Source organism: Coptis chinensis, chromosome 7 (genome assembly GCF_015680905.1).
Source record: "Coptis chinensis isolate HL-2020 chromosome 7, ASM1568090v1, whole genome shotgun sequence".
Lineage (NCBI taxonomy): Eukaryota > Viridiplantae > Streptophyta > Magnoliopsida > Ranunculales > Ranunculaceae > Coptis > Coptis chinensis.
This window is the reverse complement of record NC_141462.1, coordinates 63,809,505-63,823,674: the sequence shown is the minus strand read 5'-3', so window position 1 is coordinate 63,823,674 and position 14,170 is coordinate 63,809,505. Positions and strand designations below refer to the sequence as shown.

The 14,170-nt window shown below is 35.2% G+C and overlaps 1 long non-coding RNA gene across 1 annotated transcript; it reads right to left on the bottom strand.

The window, feature by feature from the left end:
- Window positions 1-7,980: 7,980 nt before the first annotated feature.
- On the bottom strand, window positions 7,981-13,929 carry LOC147488376 (uncharacterized). The gene is made up of 6 exons (XR_015203175.1): window positions 13,825-13,929; window positions 13,650-13,739; window positions 13,008-13,543; window positions 12,549-12,585; window positions 11,946-12,039; window positions 7,981-8,880 (listed from the first exon to the last, which is right to left on the bottom strand). It is a non-coding gene; the product is annotated as an uncharacterized LOC147488376 (long non-coding RNA).
- Between the last annotated feature and the right edge of the window lie 241 nt (window positions 13,930-14,170).

Genomic DNA, 14,170 nt, shown 5'->3' with positions numbered 1-14,170 from the left:
TGTAAAATCTGTTATTGGGTTTGCATAAAAGCATTGAAACAATCTGGTTGTGGATGTGTAGTTGTTACAGGTGGTGTGATAGGAACTATCTCACGTTGATTATTAACAAGTGGGTTGTGATAGTTATGATTAACCGGAACGATACCTCTATTAGCATTATAATTATTATTGTTATAATTATTATAATTATCTTGTCCTTGTACTTGTCTCAGTGGAGCTTGATTGTAATTGTTCACCGGGCTTAACATGTTGATTATTATATAATGGAGGTGTAACTTGTTGATTATTTCTCCAACTGAAGTTGGGATTTTGTCTCCAAGGTGCATTAGGTTTGCTATTAATGGAACAAACATTGTCCGGCTGAGCGGATTGATTTTCATAGACTAAAGGACAATAGGAGTCGGGATGCGCAGGACTCAAACATAAATTACAGGGAATAGAGTTGACATTCATGACAGGGGTAGGCCTTTGTTGAACAGAAATAGCTTCTACCTTTTTAGTGAGGGATTCAATTAGAGTTTTATGCTCAGGATCGGATTTAACCTCAAACATACTGGTAGCCTTAACTGTTGAAGAAGAACTAGCGGAGCGGGGGATATCGTCGCTACCCCCCTGATAAGCACCAAAAACTATAATATTAAACCCTGAGAGACAAATCAATTTGGTCAATTATGTGTTTAATAATCATGTAATAATTATATTTTCGTACTTTTGCAGGTTTCCGCAGTTAACGTAAATATAATGATAAAACATACATCGGGCAATGGGAATCTTTGGAATATTTGAAGTCTTCCCACTCATTGATGAAACCCAACAAAGCCTGACTAGAGCCGAAGTTTCCAAAGGAACAAAACCAGTACGGAACGGGTCCACATATAAAAAAGTAGAAAACTTCAGAAGCTCACATCTTTCAAACCTGGACGCCGACGTCGGCTAGTGAACTGCCAGAGCAACTAGGGCGACAAACTCTACGCAAAGACAGAAAGTTGTAAAAATGTCAAAATCGGCGCCACTGGACACATCATGTGGACCCACTCTACGGGCCCAAAAGGCATGACGAGTTAGCATAGGCAGGTGGCAAGTGATAGTCACAATTTTGTGCCACATTGTAATAGGAAAAGACTCGTATCAATATCAATTAAATGTTTGAATTGAATTGAGGAAATGGACAAAACATAAGGTACAAGAAGACAAAAACTAAAGTAAAACAGTTCGAGATAAAACTTTGTATTTCAAAGTTTTGAATGTCTCAATTTGACAAAAGGACGAAACCCAATTAAATGGCTTCACGAGGGGAAACCATCCTATATATATATGTGAGGGGGGTCTTCAATATTTCTCTTTCAGCATTTTATGCTTTAGCTTCCGCTCATTAGTTAGTTAGCTTAAATTTATAGGATGTAGCTTCATTCCAGTACTTTACATTCCGTCATTTTCTCTTCCAGCAGCTTCAATACTGTAAGTTATTTCTTCTTAATAAAAGTCATTTCTTTTCAAGATTAATTCTTGTCCTGCATTTACTTATTTATTGTATACCGCAAGTTTAATTATTCCTCCAATGACCATGAGCTAATCCCCCCCCCCCTCAGGGGGAGGGTTATGCTGCTCGTGTGAGAATCCGGATTGACACTTTAATGTTATAGAATCGCTGCTTAGGAATTAGGTGTAGATTATACATCCGGTCCCAAAATGATTGAGACTGTACAAATTTGGAGTGCTTATGCTCCAGAACAGTCTCGCGAGTGACCCAAAATGTCTCGCGCGTGACTTTCTGGTGTCCGACAACTCTCCAATTTGTCCAGCTGATGTAGAATCGAACCAAGAGCTGAAATGATATTCCAGAGATGAAATATTAGTTCAACTCCTTATACTAGTGCGATGCGACTCAGAGATGCGAGCATTTTGCTAGGGATCGATACTCGACGTCGTCTCGGGTTTGTCTATGAACTCGAGACGAATTAGAGCTGCAGTGATGTGGTAATATAAACTGTTGAAAAATGATTCTTGCATGAGTATGATTAACCATATCCCTATTTCTCTATCTTTGTTTATTTACGACAAAATCACCGTTATTTATTTATATTATTTGCATTACCGTTAAAATACTTAAACTAACTAAATAACCTAAAATCCTACTCACCAAAAATTGTAAATCCAGTTGTAAACCTTGCCGAGCCCTAAAGTTTGGACGATCCCTTACTCGACCTATCCTACCAAACCCACGTGAGTAAGGTAACTTGACTAAACGAACGACTATACGGACTTTGAACTTTGGACTTTGGTCTTCGGTCTTGGACTTCGGACTGTGGACTTCAGACTTAAGTATAAAACCAAAATGTGAAATCTACCGTATTATCAAATGATTATCACGAATTACATGGGTTTGGTAGGATTTTAGGTTATTTGGTAGGATTTAACCTCAAACATACTGGTAGCCTTAACTGTTGAAGAAGAACTAGCGGAGCGGGGGATATCGTCGCTACCCCCCAGTTATTATTACGCTTTGTTTGATATTCTAAAAACCTATAAGCCTCTGAGGCTCCTTTATTGAGGAAACTACCCCCATTAATTATATCAAGGACCTCTTTATGGTGGTGTAAAAGTCCCTTGAAAAATGCACGAACTAACGTGTCTTTCGCAAGGTTATGATGAGGACACTCTATAAGAAGATTAGTGAAACAATTCCAAGCCTCTGAAAAGGATTCATGAGGATTCTGTCGAAAAAAGTGAATCTTGGAAAGCATTTCATCAGTCTTCAGTGGTAGGTAAAAATGTTCCATAAATAGTTGAACAAGTTTGGCCCATGAGTCCACAGAATTAGGCGCTTGGGCAGTTAACCAAGATGTCGCCTTATCGGCTAGAGTGAAAGGAAACACCCTCAGTTTAATTTGTTCCACACCTACCGTAGGATGATGGAATGTGGTAAGAACTTGTTCAATCTTACGCATATGCTGATAAGGTTTTTCATGGTCTAACCAATGACAAACTGGAAACAAATTAAATATATTCGGGGGGATTCGAAAATCCCCCAATGGGTCTGCAAGAACGATGCAAGATTTTGGGCTTTGTAAAAGTCAGAGAGAGGAGACTCTCTTTCTTCAGCCATTATTTCAGGTGTAGTGTGTGGTATACTAGATAGGTTTGTGTGTTGACGTTCACGATAGATTATGTTAGTCGTTTTTTCTCTACCTGACCTTAATCTCATGCAAGGCTAAGTCCAATATTAAAGAAACACGACAACAGTCAAGACAACCCTGATATACTAGTATAAATCCTATAACAGGAGATACGAGGAGTGGAAGAAAGAAGTACCTGAATGCCTCCTTGCTTTGCTTATGAATATCGTCTTGTATATGCTAGCTAAGTGTATTTAACAAGTTAGAAACAATGAATAACTTGAAGAAATGGAAATTTGGACTAACACATGGAAATCGGGTTCGTTTCATAGGAGGCGGGGTGCTTCAGATTTTGCCTTTTAAAGCGCATTAGGTGTGCCTTGGCTGATGTCCAAACAATAGAGTGTGGGTGCGCTCTGAATTGGCCTTGGTAGGGCGCAGGGTACGCTCGTGCCTTGGCTGATGTCCGGACAATAGAGCGTGGGGTGCACTCTGAATTTGCCTTGGAGAGCGAGGGGCGCACTCAGTGTATCCCTGCGAAAAAAATAGTTCTGAAGCAAACAACCACAGTTATAACCAAACAAGGGTGGGTGGGTTTAATGGGACTTTGGTAGAATTATCACTACTAAAGAAATTTAAACTAAACACAACTAAGATGGCAGCGGCGCCATTTGATAAAAGGAAAAATGATAGTTTTACCTACGAATAAGCGATGAAACTCAAATATAAGTAATACTAGAACTATTTTCTTGCCTATATATATCAAAGATTCTACTCTCATTATCAATGCAATACGTTTAGAGTAGAGAATTCGTTCCATTCCTAGCTCGTTTAGAATGTAACATTTCCTAGTTCGTGTAAGCTAACAAAGTTATGAGAGTAATGGAATTGAAATTAACTACGATGGTAATTCAACTAATCAAGATGCAATAAATGAAATGACAATAATTTAATACTAAATTGATAATATAAGGAGGAATTATGGGAATTTGATTCCACCTTGATTCGACTCAATTAACTAATGAAGAATTTGTTGTAATCCGAATTGAAATGTTTTCGCATAACAATTGGGTCTATCTAATCCCTAATCATTCATGATAATCTCAACCAACTAACAATCAGCACGTGAAGCAATCAAACTCATTCTCATGGAGAACTAATTACTTTTTAGAATGTAATAAATTACTACGACGATTTCTACGCTAATAAAATCAAGTTTCATCAAGGCTTCCTCAAATCCCTCTAATGGAGGTTTTAACCTTGAATCATTACACTGTCATTTCTAACACAAGAACAATAAGAACAAGTCAATTGATATAAGTAATTTAAATTTTATTAATCTAATTGAACAATAGTCTAAGATTCAAAATGAATTAAAACTGAATTTAAAACTAATTTAGAACTAAGATTATGAATAACTAATTATCAATTTAAGACAAACTAAATTTATGAATAAAATATTGAATTAGAAATTAAATATTGAAATATAACTAAGTATTTTATTCTAAAACTCAAATCTTGTTCTAACAACTAATTAGATTAATTTATATAAACTAATTTAATGCAATAAAACTAAGTATTTTTATCATTTACCAAGTAAAAACTAACTAAAAACCAAATATTTTTAGAGCTAAGCTTTTGTCTCTTGATATAGAACAGACCAGATCCACAAATTTGTGCATGGGCTGAGGAGCCATATTTTGGGCCGAAAAATCGAGCCCAAAACCTTATTACTTCAGTCCACAAAGGGATTTTCAGCTGGATTTAACTTCAACAACCTTTTCATCCACTTTTGCTCCTCTAATTGGATCAAGGCTTAAACCATTAGAAATATCTTTTCGAGCCGGTCGTTTTGATATAAGGTAGGCCCAATTCCGAGGTCTGAGTCCAAATATACGGCCTTTGGAAGTTCAACTGACTTATGTGCGCTATTTATGCCCGCGTTGACTTTGACTTTTCAGCTTTGATCGGGCATTAAAAAGACTTTTTCTCCTTGAATCTTGGTTTTAATCATAGAACTTCTTAGCAACCAGCCTTTGCTTTTTTATCTCACAAAAGGGACGCATTTTTGCACATATTCGACTCCAATGCCTGAAATACATAAGAACACGATAACAGTACTAACTCTTACTTATTAATCACATAATTGGTCTAAAAGTAATATTGTTAAGGGGTTAAAACCACAGTTTTGGGCTCTTATCACATGTTTGAACACACAAGGTATCCTCTTACATTGGCTTCGAAGAGGTTTAGAATTTACCTCTCAAGATGTGCTTACACGCTACTTGAAGAGAAGGCGACGTTGGTTGGTGCGTGATCTGAGAATCAAGCCTAACCGTTCGAGCTTTTTCTGTTTTAAGTTACAATAAAGGCCCACTTAAAAATCCCACAAGTTGGGTTTTTGATAATTAAACAACTTTGCCTTTAAGGGCCCAAAATATAAAACTAAACTAATATTACTCTAATCTAATAGATTAACTAGTTTAGATTGATTATCTAGATTAACTAGAGTTAAATAGACTTAGAGTGTTTATTACCAAGTTGATTCAAAGTGTCGCGAATCGATGATTCACGACTTACCTCGCACACTTGAACTTTTCAAGGCAATGAAAACTCTAATCTCTTGGTAATTTACAACTTCAACCAAGTTTCAACTCATGTTCATCCATAAAAATCAATCAAAACCCATTTTTCCTATTTTTTTTTTTCATTTTTCTTTTTATATCTAACTATTTCAAACAAGTTCAACTGATTTATACTACTTTATAACAAAATCCGGGTCTGGAGTTCAAATAAATATCTCAAAACAACTGGAACTGGAAAAAAAAACTGGACGCTGGTGTGTTGACGTGGACTCGCGGTCACCCGTTGGATTCTAGCCAAGTTGTGTCGATTTTCAGCTACAACTTCAGCTCCTCTCCAGTATGTTGATCTTGAACCTGGATTTGCAAAAAAGTAAGTCATTAATGAAAAATAATGAAATAAATCAACAGAAATAAAAAACAAGAAGTGAAAAGGATGAGAAAGGTGCTTCCCTTCTTAGATGCTCAACCACTCATCTTTGCTCCTTCAATCCATGACGGTGGCGCCATTTGAAGTTGTTGTATTGGTGGTAGTCTTTAAAAGATTAGAAGTGGGGTTCACCATAGATTGTTTAGAGTAAAATGATGTTGAGTTTTAGAAGAAAGGAAGGTAGTTTCTTTTTAAGACTTGTTTATTTTTTAGTTGAATGAAGAACATGAAGAACATAAAAAAAAAAAAAAAACTGTTGAATGAAAAATGTAAACACAAACATGGATGTAATGGAAAGATTGATTGAAAGAAATAACAATAAAGAAGGAAGATTGATTGAATAACAAAGCAAATTAACAAGATTGAAATGAAGAACAAATAAGTAAAAAAACTTAAATGAAAACAAACTAGAAAAATAAATCCTAAATGACACTAGATTAAGTCTAGGTGCATTCTCTCTCCCTCACTTTTGGTTTATATACCCCTACTTTATGCTTTTTACTTATTTGCCCTTCTTCATTACATTTAAGACACCTCACCCTTCACTTTATGCTTTTACTTTTTTCTTTTGCTTTTTGATTTCTTCTTGATCAAGATAGGTTTTGGAGAATGCCATATTTAGTGGTAAGGACCTCCATCTATGGTATTTTGAGTTGAGGGTTTTGACCTTTGACCTTGACCTTTGACTTTTTCAACACTTTTTCATAGCAACTTCTGATCTTCATAATAAGCGTGATTAAGGCTTTTTTTGGTGCTAAGACGCAATATTTATGATAAGTGATCTAAATTTCACTGTAACCTGAAAAAGGCAATAAAAGTTATAAGTTGTTTTTTCATTAAACGTAAGAAGGGTTGTACTACAATAATATAAGGGTAATAAAACACACATTTGGGAGCTGGTCACTAGGGCTTCAAGAATCAAGCAACGTCCAATTTATCTACATTAGGGAATGACTTCCCAATGGTTATTATGTGGCTCTGGTTCAGCCTTATGCATGAATGTAAATTGCAGTACGAAAATTAATTTTCAAACAATCACGTAAGTATGCTTGAAGACACAAGGTATCCTCTTATGTAGGCTTCGAGGAGGTTTATAATTTATCTCTCAAGCCGTGCTTACACGCTACTTGAGGAAAAGGAGATGTTGGTTGGCGCGTGATCTGAGAATCAGGCCCAACCATTCGAGCTTTTCCCTATTTTATATTACAATAAAGGTCCATTTAAAAGGTAAGCCGGACTGTGGGCTTTTTAATAATTATACAACTTTGCCTTCAAGGGCCCAAAATATAAAACTAAACTAATACTAAACTAATCTAATAGATTAACTAGTTTTGATAGGTTATCTAGATTAACTAGAGCTAAACTTAGTTAGAGTGTTGATTACCAAGTTGATTCAAAATGTGCGAGCGTATGATTCACGACTCGCGTCGCACACTTGAACTTCTCAAGACAATGAAAACTCTAATCTCTTAGTAAGTTTAGAACTTCAACCAAGTGTTCACTCATGTTCATCTACATAATCAATCAAAAACTCATATTTTCTATTTTTTTTTCTTTATATCTCTATCTATTACTACAAACAAGTTCCACTGATTTATACTACTTTATTACAAAATCCAAGCTTCACAGTACAAACAAGCACAGAAAAACAACTGAACTGTGAAAAAATCAAATAGTTGTGTGTGGAGGTGGACTCACAGTCCCCCGTCGAGTTTCGATGAAGTTCAGTCATCTTTCAGCTGCAGCTTCAGCTCCTCTCCAGCATGTTGATCTCGAACCTGGATTTGCAAAAAAGTAAATCAGTAATGAAAAACAACGAAATAAATCAACGAAAATTAGAAAAACAATAAGTGAAAAGGTGAGAGTGATGCTTCCCTCCTTAGATGCTCAACCAAGCATTCTTGTTTCTTCAATCCATGATGACGGCGCCATTTGAAGTTTTAATATTGGTGGTGGTCTTCAAAAGAGTGGAAGTGAGGTTCACCATAGATTGTTTAGAGTTTGAATGGTTAGGAGTTTTAGAAGGAAGGAAGGTAGAATCTTTAGTTAAGACTTATATTGGTTAACTAGTTTATGAAGAACTTTGAAAAGCTTAAGTTGTAATGATTGAAGAACACAAATTTGAAGAAATGAAATGAAAAGATTGAAACAAGAACAACAAAGAAAGATGATTGATTGATTGAATAACAAAAGCAAATAACAAGCTAGATTGAAAATGAAGAACAATAAAGTAAATGACTTGAATGAAAAAAAAAAAGACTAGAAAATAAATCCTACATGACACTATATTAAGTCTAGGTGTATTCTCTCTCCCTAACTTTTAGTCCTTATACCCCTACTTTATGTAATTAACTGATTTGCCCTTCTCCATTACATTTGAGACACCTCACCACTTGCTTTATGATTTTGCTTTTTCATTTTGATTTTTGATTTTTTCTTGATCAAGATAGGTTTTAGAGAAAACCATCTTTTGTGTTAAGGACATCTATCTCTGGTCTTCTCAGTTGAGGACGTGACTTTCAGCTCCTTGGTTCTGAGTCCTTGACCTTTGACCTTTTCAACACTTTTTCATAGCAGCTTCTAGTCTTCATAATATGAGCAACCTGGCTTAGGTCTTGATATAGTTATGTGATGAGTTGTGTTGGACACGTGTATAATATGCATTGGTTGCATATATTAGTCCCTCACACTAATCACTAAATTCCACTGTTTTCATACCTTTTTATGTCCAACCAAGGGATCAAAACAAGATCTGCGAAGGTTGAAAAATAGAAAAAATCAAAACTTTTTAGCAGAGTTCTAATTTTTATCTAACAATTTAAAATATTCAGCAAATATTAAGAGCTAATAAGAAACCCTATGTTTACAAATCCCTTACCAAAATTGTTGACCCAATTAGAAATGTTTAGCATACTAATGAGAAACCCTGACTCATTCTCATGCAGAAATCTTAAATCCAATCAAACACTATGCACAAAAAGTAAAGAAGAGAATTGAAGAGGAAGCTCTGAAATTAACAGATGAAGAAGAAGAAGTGAAGAAGGAGAAGTTGCATTGACCTAATAGATGAAGAAGAAGAAGAAAAAAAAAATATGGTTTGAGTTATACACTTCTTGGCCTCTCTCAAAGTGAGAAAGATGAAAGAGATGAGCGCGGGTTTCCAACCTTTCACTTAATTTGGACTTTCTTTTTTATTTTGCAAAAATTACATTTATTTTATTTCTATCGGTATCCATATGTTAGTCCTACCGCAACTTAATAATCCTACTATTTATCTATAATTAAGTAACGGAAAACAAGACATACTTACATTTCGTAACCATTACAAAGTGTATAGTGAAAAAGCGTTACTAAATGAAAATCGAGTGCGTTACAAAATCACCCTTTTGGTGTTTTGGTGTAGTGTATTTTGACTATTTCTTCAATAATTTATTATGGTTAAATTATTATAGAAAAACAATAATCATTTTGGTTTGATGGTCATTGTGAAAAAAAAATTAAACATAGATCAAACTTCAAAGTCTTCTCTTTCACACCTAATATATATCTCTCTCTCTCTCCCTTTCTCACAGAGCAATGGAAAGGAAGAAGAATATGTCAATTTTAGAATTAGTTTTTTTTTATTATTATTATTTCCTAACACTCACAACTTTATAGGAAACAAATATGGCAGCAGACTATTTAGCAAGTTTTGATACTAATGTAAATGATCCATGGTGATGGAGGCTAGGGTGGATTGTGCCTACTTGGAGGTGAAGTCATTTCTATGGTATTGGATGTCAGTATCTTGTGAGAGGAGGAACTACCCCTTCGGGGACTTGGTGCTCAATTGGAATGACTTTGTTGCTTGGCCATGATATGCTAACGTGTTCTAAGTGGAGGACATTTGTTATTCTTCCAGTCTTCCTCATGTATTTATGGTGTCTTGTCGAGGATCTCCCTCACAACAATCCTATGTTTCTACTTGACTTTATAGTTATGTTATTTTTATCAATAAAATTCAATTATATATACTAGTAAACGGGCACGTGCGTTGCACATGCTAGGAAAGAAAATGGGGATGGTAAACACGTTGACACCAGTAAAAAAATATCAAAAACAACAAAGAAAACCCTTGAGATGCAATGAAGAATCTCCACATGTTATTCAAAACACACACTTACATACAATACCTAGAAATTGGAGAAGACACAAAAGCCAAAAAGGAAAAGCACGTCTACATTATAGGGTCCAATTTTTAGCAAATTAAACGATTTGATACCTATCATGCATAGTTCCATTTCAAATTAACCATGTAAAATATGAAACATAACCTTTCCCTGACTTGAAAATGATAAGCATAACCATTGAATAAGTTTAATTTAATCATTATCATTAAATTAATAATTATAAAGTGCTATCTCTCACTTTCAACAGGTTCACATAGTTAATACGATGATAATATATGACATTTATTACCTAATATGGTCTTTGTTCTTCTTCGTCCTCCAACCTACTAACAGATTCTTTCAAAATCGATTAAGACCTTAACAGCCTCCAGGCTCTCAAACAATAGGGTGGAGGGATGTATCTCTTTAACCAACCCAAGCTATACCGCCACTTGCTAGATGTCCTACACAACCCAAATATGAAATGGCAAACCCAAGATAATACCTATCTCTGAAATTCTTTTCTAATATGTTACATCACATCGTCCATGGAAGAAACTGGATGGAGAAGCCTTGAAAGATTAACTCCTTGATACCCAGCAACGTCTCTCTCACTTGGACTTAATTCAATTGATTGATAATTAGCAGACTTGGATGCACCTCTTATCTCAGTGTCTCAGCCACCCCTAAATATCTATGAAGTTGTTCCTTCGTCTGTTTATTGTAAGCAATGTTTAAAGGCGGATATGGCATATAATCCTGAGGAGACCATACAAATAGAGGCCCCTGATCAATCTGAAAACCTCCACAAAACCGACCTTAACTTTCCAAACTTTCCACTCATTGGGTATAGTCACCACCCCTACCAACTTAGAATTAACTACCATCCTCCACAGGTTCCCCCTCTTGTCCATGATCTCCACCCATCATTTAGTAACAACGCTAAGTTGAAGTCATTCAACTCATTTATACTTCCAAGGAATAAATCCCCTTCTTGCAAAAACTTTCTTCCAACCCACAAAATGTTGCTGATTGACTAGAAGACTCCAACCTATAGTATGGTGAAAGACTGAAAGGTTAGGTTTGATCACAATCACTCAATCTCGTTCAAAGGATAAACATCCTTTTTTATTCAATCTCTCAATAACCAGATTCCATACAGTATATAAGGCATACCAAGGTATCTAGAAGGAAGATAACCAGCCGAAAGCCGTGCAACCAATAAACTTCAACTAAAGCAGTAGAGTCATTTCACAGACAGATTATGAAAACTTTGGACAATGCCCGAACCAAAGACCACATCCTCGATGTTTTTCTCCAAGTCATCTCCCTTTTCTTTCAAAAAACTGGTCACTCAAACGTATCCCTCCTAGGGCTAGGTGTATATGTAATTTCATATACAGCTTCCTTCGCAGACATGGATGTAATCATTCAAAATGCACACATGTAAATTTCAATTGCAAGTGCCCAAGCTTGCAATTTCATATCTTTTTTCACTTCCAAAAGGACCATAAAAAGGCATCAGACCTAAAATGCTTTGAACATTTGTCTTGAAAGTGACTTTTGGAAAATGGTGCAAACCACAATGGTGGAAAGGGAAACATTCGATGTGTTACAAAAACAGTCATGGTACAACAAACAAAGATAAGAGTCTAGGTTGTATTCTCACATTGCTATGGCTTGACCTTGTAGATCCATCAGCAACAAAGAGCTTCTTCAGAAGCGAGATTCTCAATTTTCTGTTTGAGTTCCCCTTAAGGGAGCTGTTGCAAAAAAAAAAAAAAAAAAAAAAAAAAGAGAGAGAGAGAAGATGAAGTTAAATATTAACTAAAAACAACAATAAATGCAATTTACACTGACTTTTTTATCATTAAATATTTAAATCAACTGAAACATTAAAATATATATATATATATATAAGTCACTGGAATGAACTTGTTGAAAAGTGGAGCTATTAGAATTGGATATACTGTCATCATCACAATTGACAGAACAAATGTAAAAGCCCAAAGATAGATAGCTAAGTAGGGGCATCCTTTCTGTTGCAATACACTAATATAAGTATATAGTTGAAACAATGAAAGTGTGTTGCAATACACTAATATAAATATATAGTTGAAACAATGAAAGCGTGCAGTGGGAAGTAAAGAACTGAAGTAAGCAAAGAGTAAAGACTTCCTCAATCAAGAACTTCGCTCCAATGCAAATGGAGCATTGTAACTGAAATATAGTTCTTTAAATAGCAAAAGACAGAGAGAAAGAAAGGTGGTACCTGCATTATCACGATCAATATAGCAATAATTGGTGGTCTGAAACAATAGAAAGGAAGATTCCTTCGTAATTCCATAAAACGGAAAAATAGGAACAAAGTGCTATTGTAACATCAAAATGCATTGTATGGAAAAGTAGGAACAGAGAATCACGTGCTAATATAGAGTGAAGCATTCCATTGAAACAACAGAGCAACATAATTAAGGGTACTAATTATAAAATGATGAAGAATAGGAGCAATAATAGTATGGCAATCCATAAGTATGCAGGGAAAAAAAATGTGTCCTAGAGCAGCCGCTAAAAAAAAATTGCAACACATACACTGAATAAATATCGGACCGTGGATGGTCAGAAGGATGTGCCATTTGGATATATTTAAAATTAGTGTTGGAAAAAGTAAATAGACAGTATTACAGTCGAAGTCAAACAATTAAAAAAAATGTTGTTGAGAAAACCATACCCTTGTGTTCTGGGGTTCAACTCCTGAATCACACAAAACTATTGATTCAGTGATTGGGGACAACAGACCTGTTGAAAATGAACATCAAAACTGTATGCACCCCAGAACTGGTGCAGATGAATAAATAACAGCCATTGCCTTGTGTATCGCCTCCGCTTTTCCAGTAACTGTTTGTGGGTTGGCATTTGTACCCCAGCATGCTTCATTGCCTGTACCCACTCGCTGAACTCCTCCAGGTAATATTTAAGAGGGTTAAGATTAAATCAAATGAACCATTGAACCCCCTTTTATTTATAGAATTGACATACAACAATAACACAACAGTAACTTTTTTGCTATACATCCAAACAGTACCACAGGACACATATATCGTAATAAAAGAACATTAGCTATCAAAGGAGTTTTTGTAATCTAATCTACTAAGTAAATATTAGGATCTAAAATTAAATTAAATGGAAAACCGACGATGCTGCTATTGATCTGACTGATCCATCAGGAATTGCCTAAGAATTATTTGACGACTTCAATCTTCAGTCCTACAAACAAAGCGAATTTAGATATGCTTTTAGTAAGTATGAATAATCGAGTAGAATAATAGTGGAATGTTAAGTTTTTTTTAAACCTTAAGTTAAGGTTAAATACCTTATATTCTTTTATCTTGCGCACCCTTTTAAAAGGAGTTCTTATAGCTGAAGTCTGGGAAGTTTTATTTGATTCGCCAATCGAGTATGCCTTTGACAAATAAGTAAAAAGAACAGGTCTAAGTGACTGTTATTTTTTTTTTTGGAAAAGAAAAAAATGTCTAGAAGTAACATACTATAGAAGCTTTGTTTTTGTACTTTCTCTTAGACCTGTTTTTTTTATTTGAGGGTTTCAGAATATCGGTGAACTTTGCCCCAAACAAAGCTCCTGCTATACAAATGTTTAGAATTAGAATAAATCAATGAAGCAAGGAATTTTGAAGCGAATATATATTTTTGAGTCTGTGGCAGTAGAATTAAAGTAAATGAACACCTTGTTAATCATCATATTTGCGGCGTTTTCATTCAAGTTGTTAGGTGTATGGGCTTGGAAGGTACCATCAACAATTTGTGATGCATCTTTCACCTGAGTGCAAATCATGAGATTATGTAACAAAATGAATGTAATAGCCGCCAATGTTT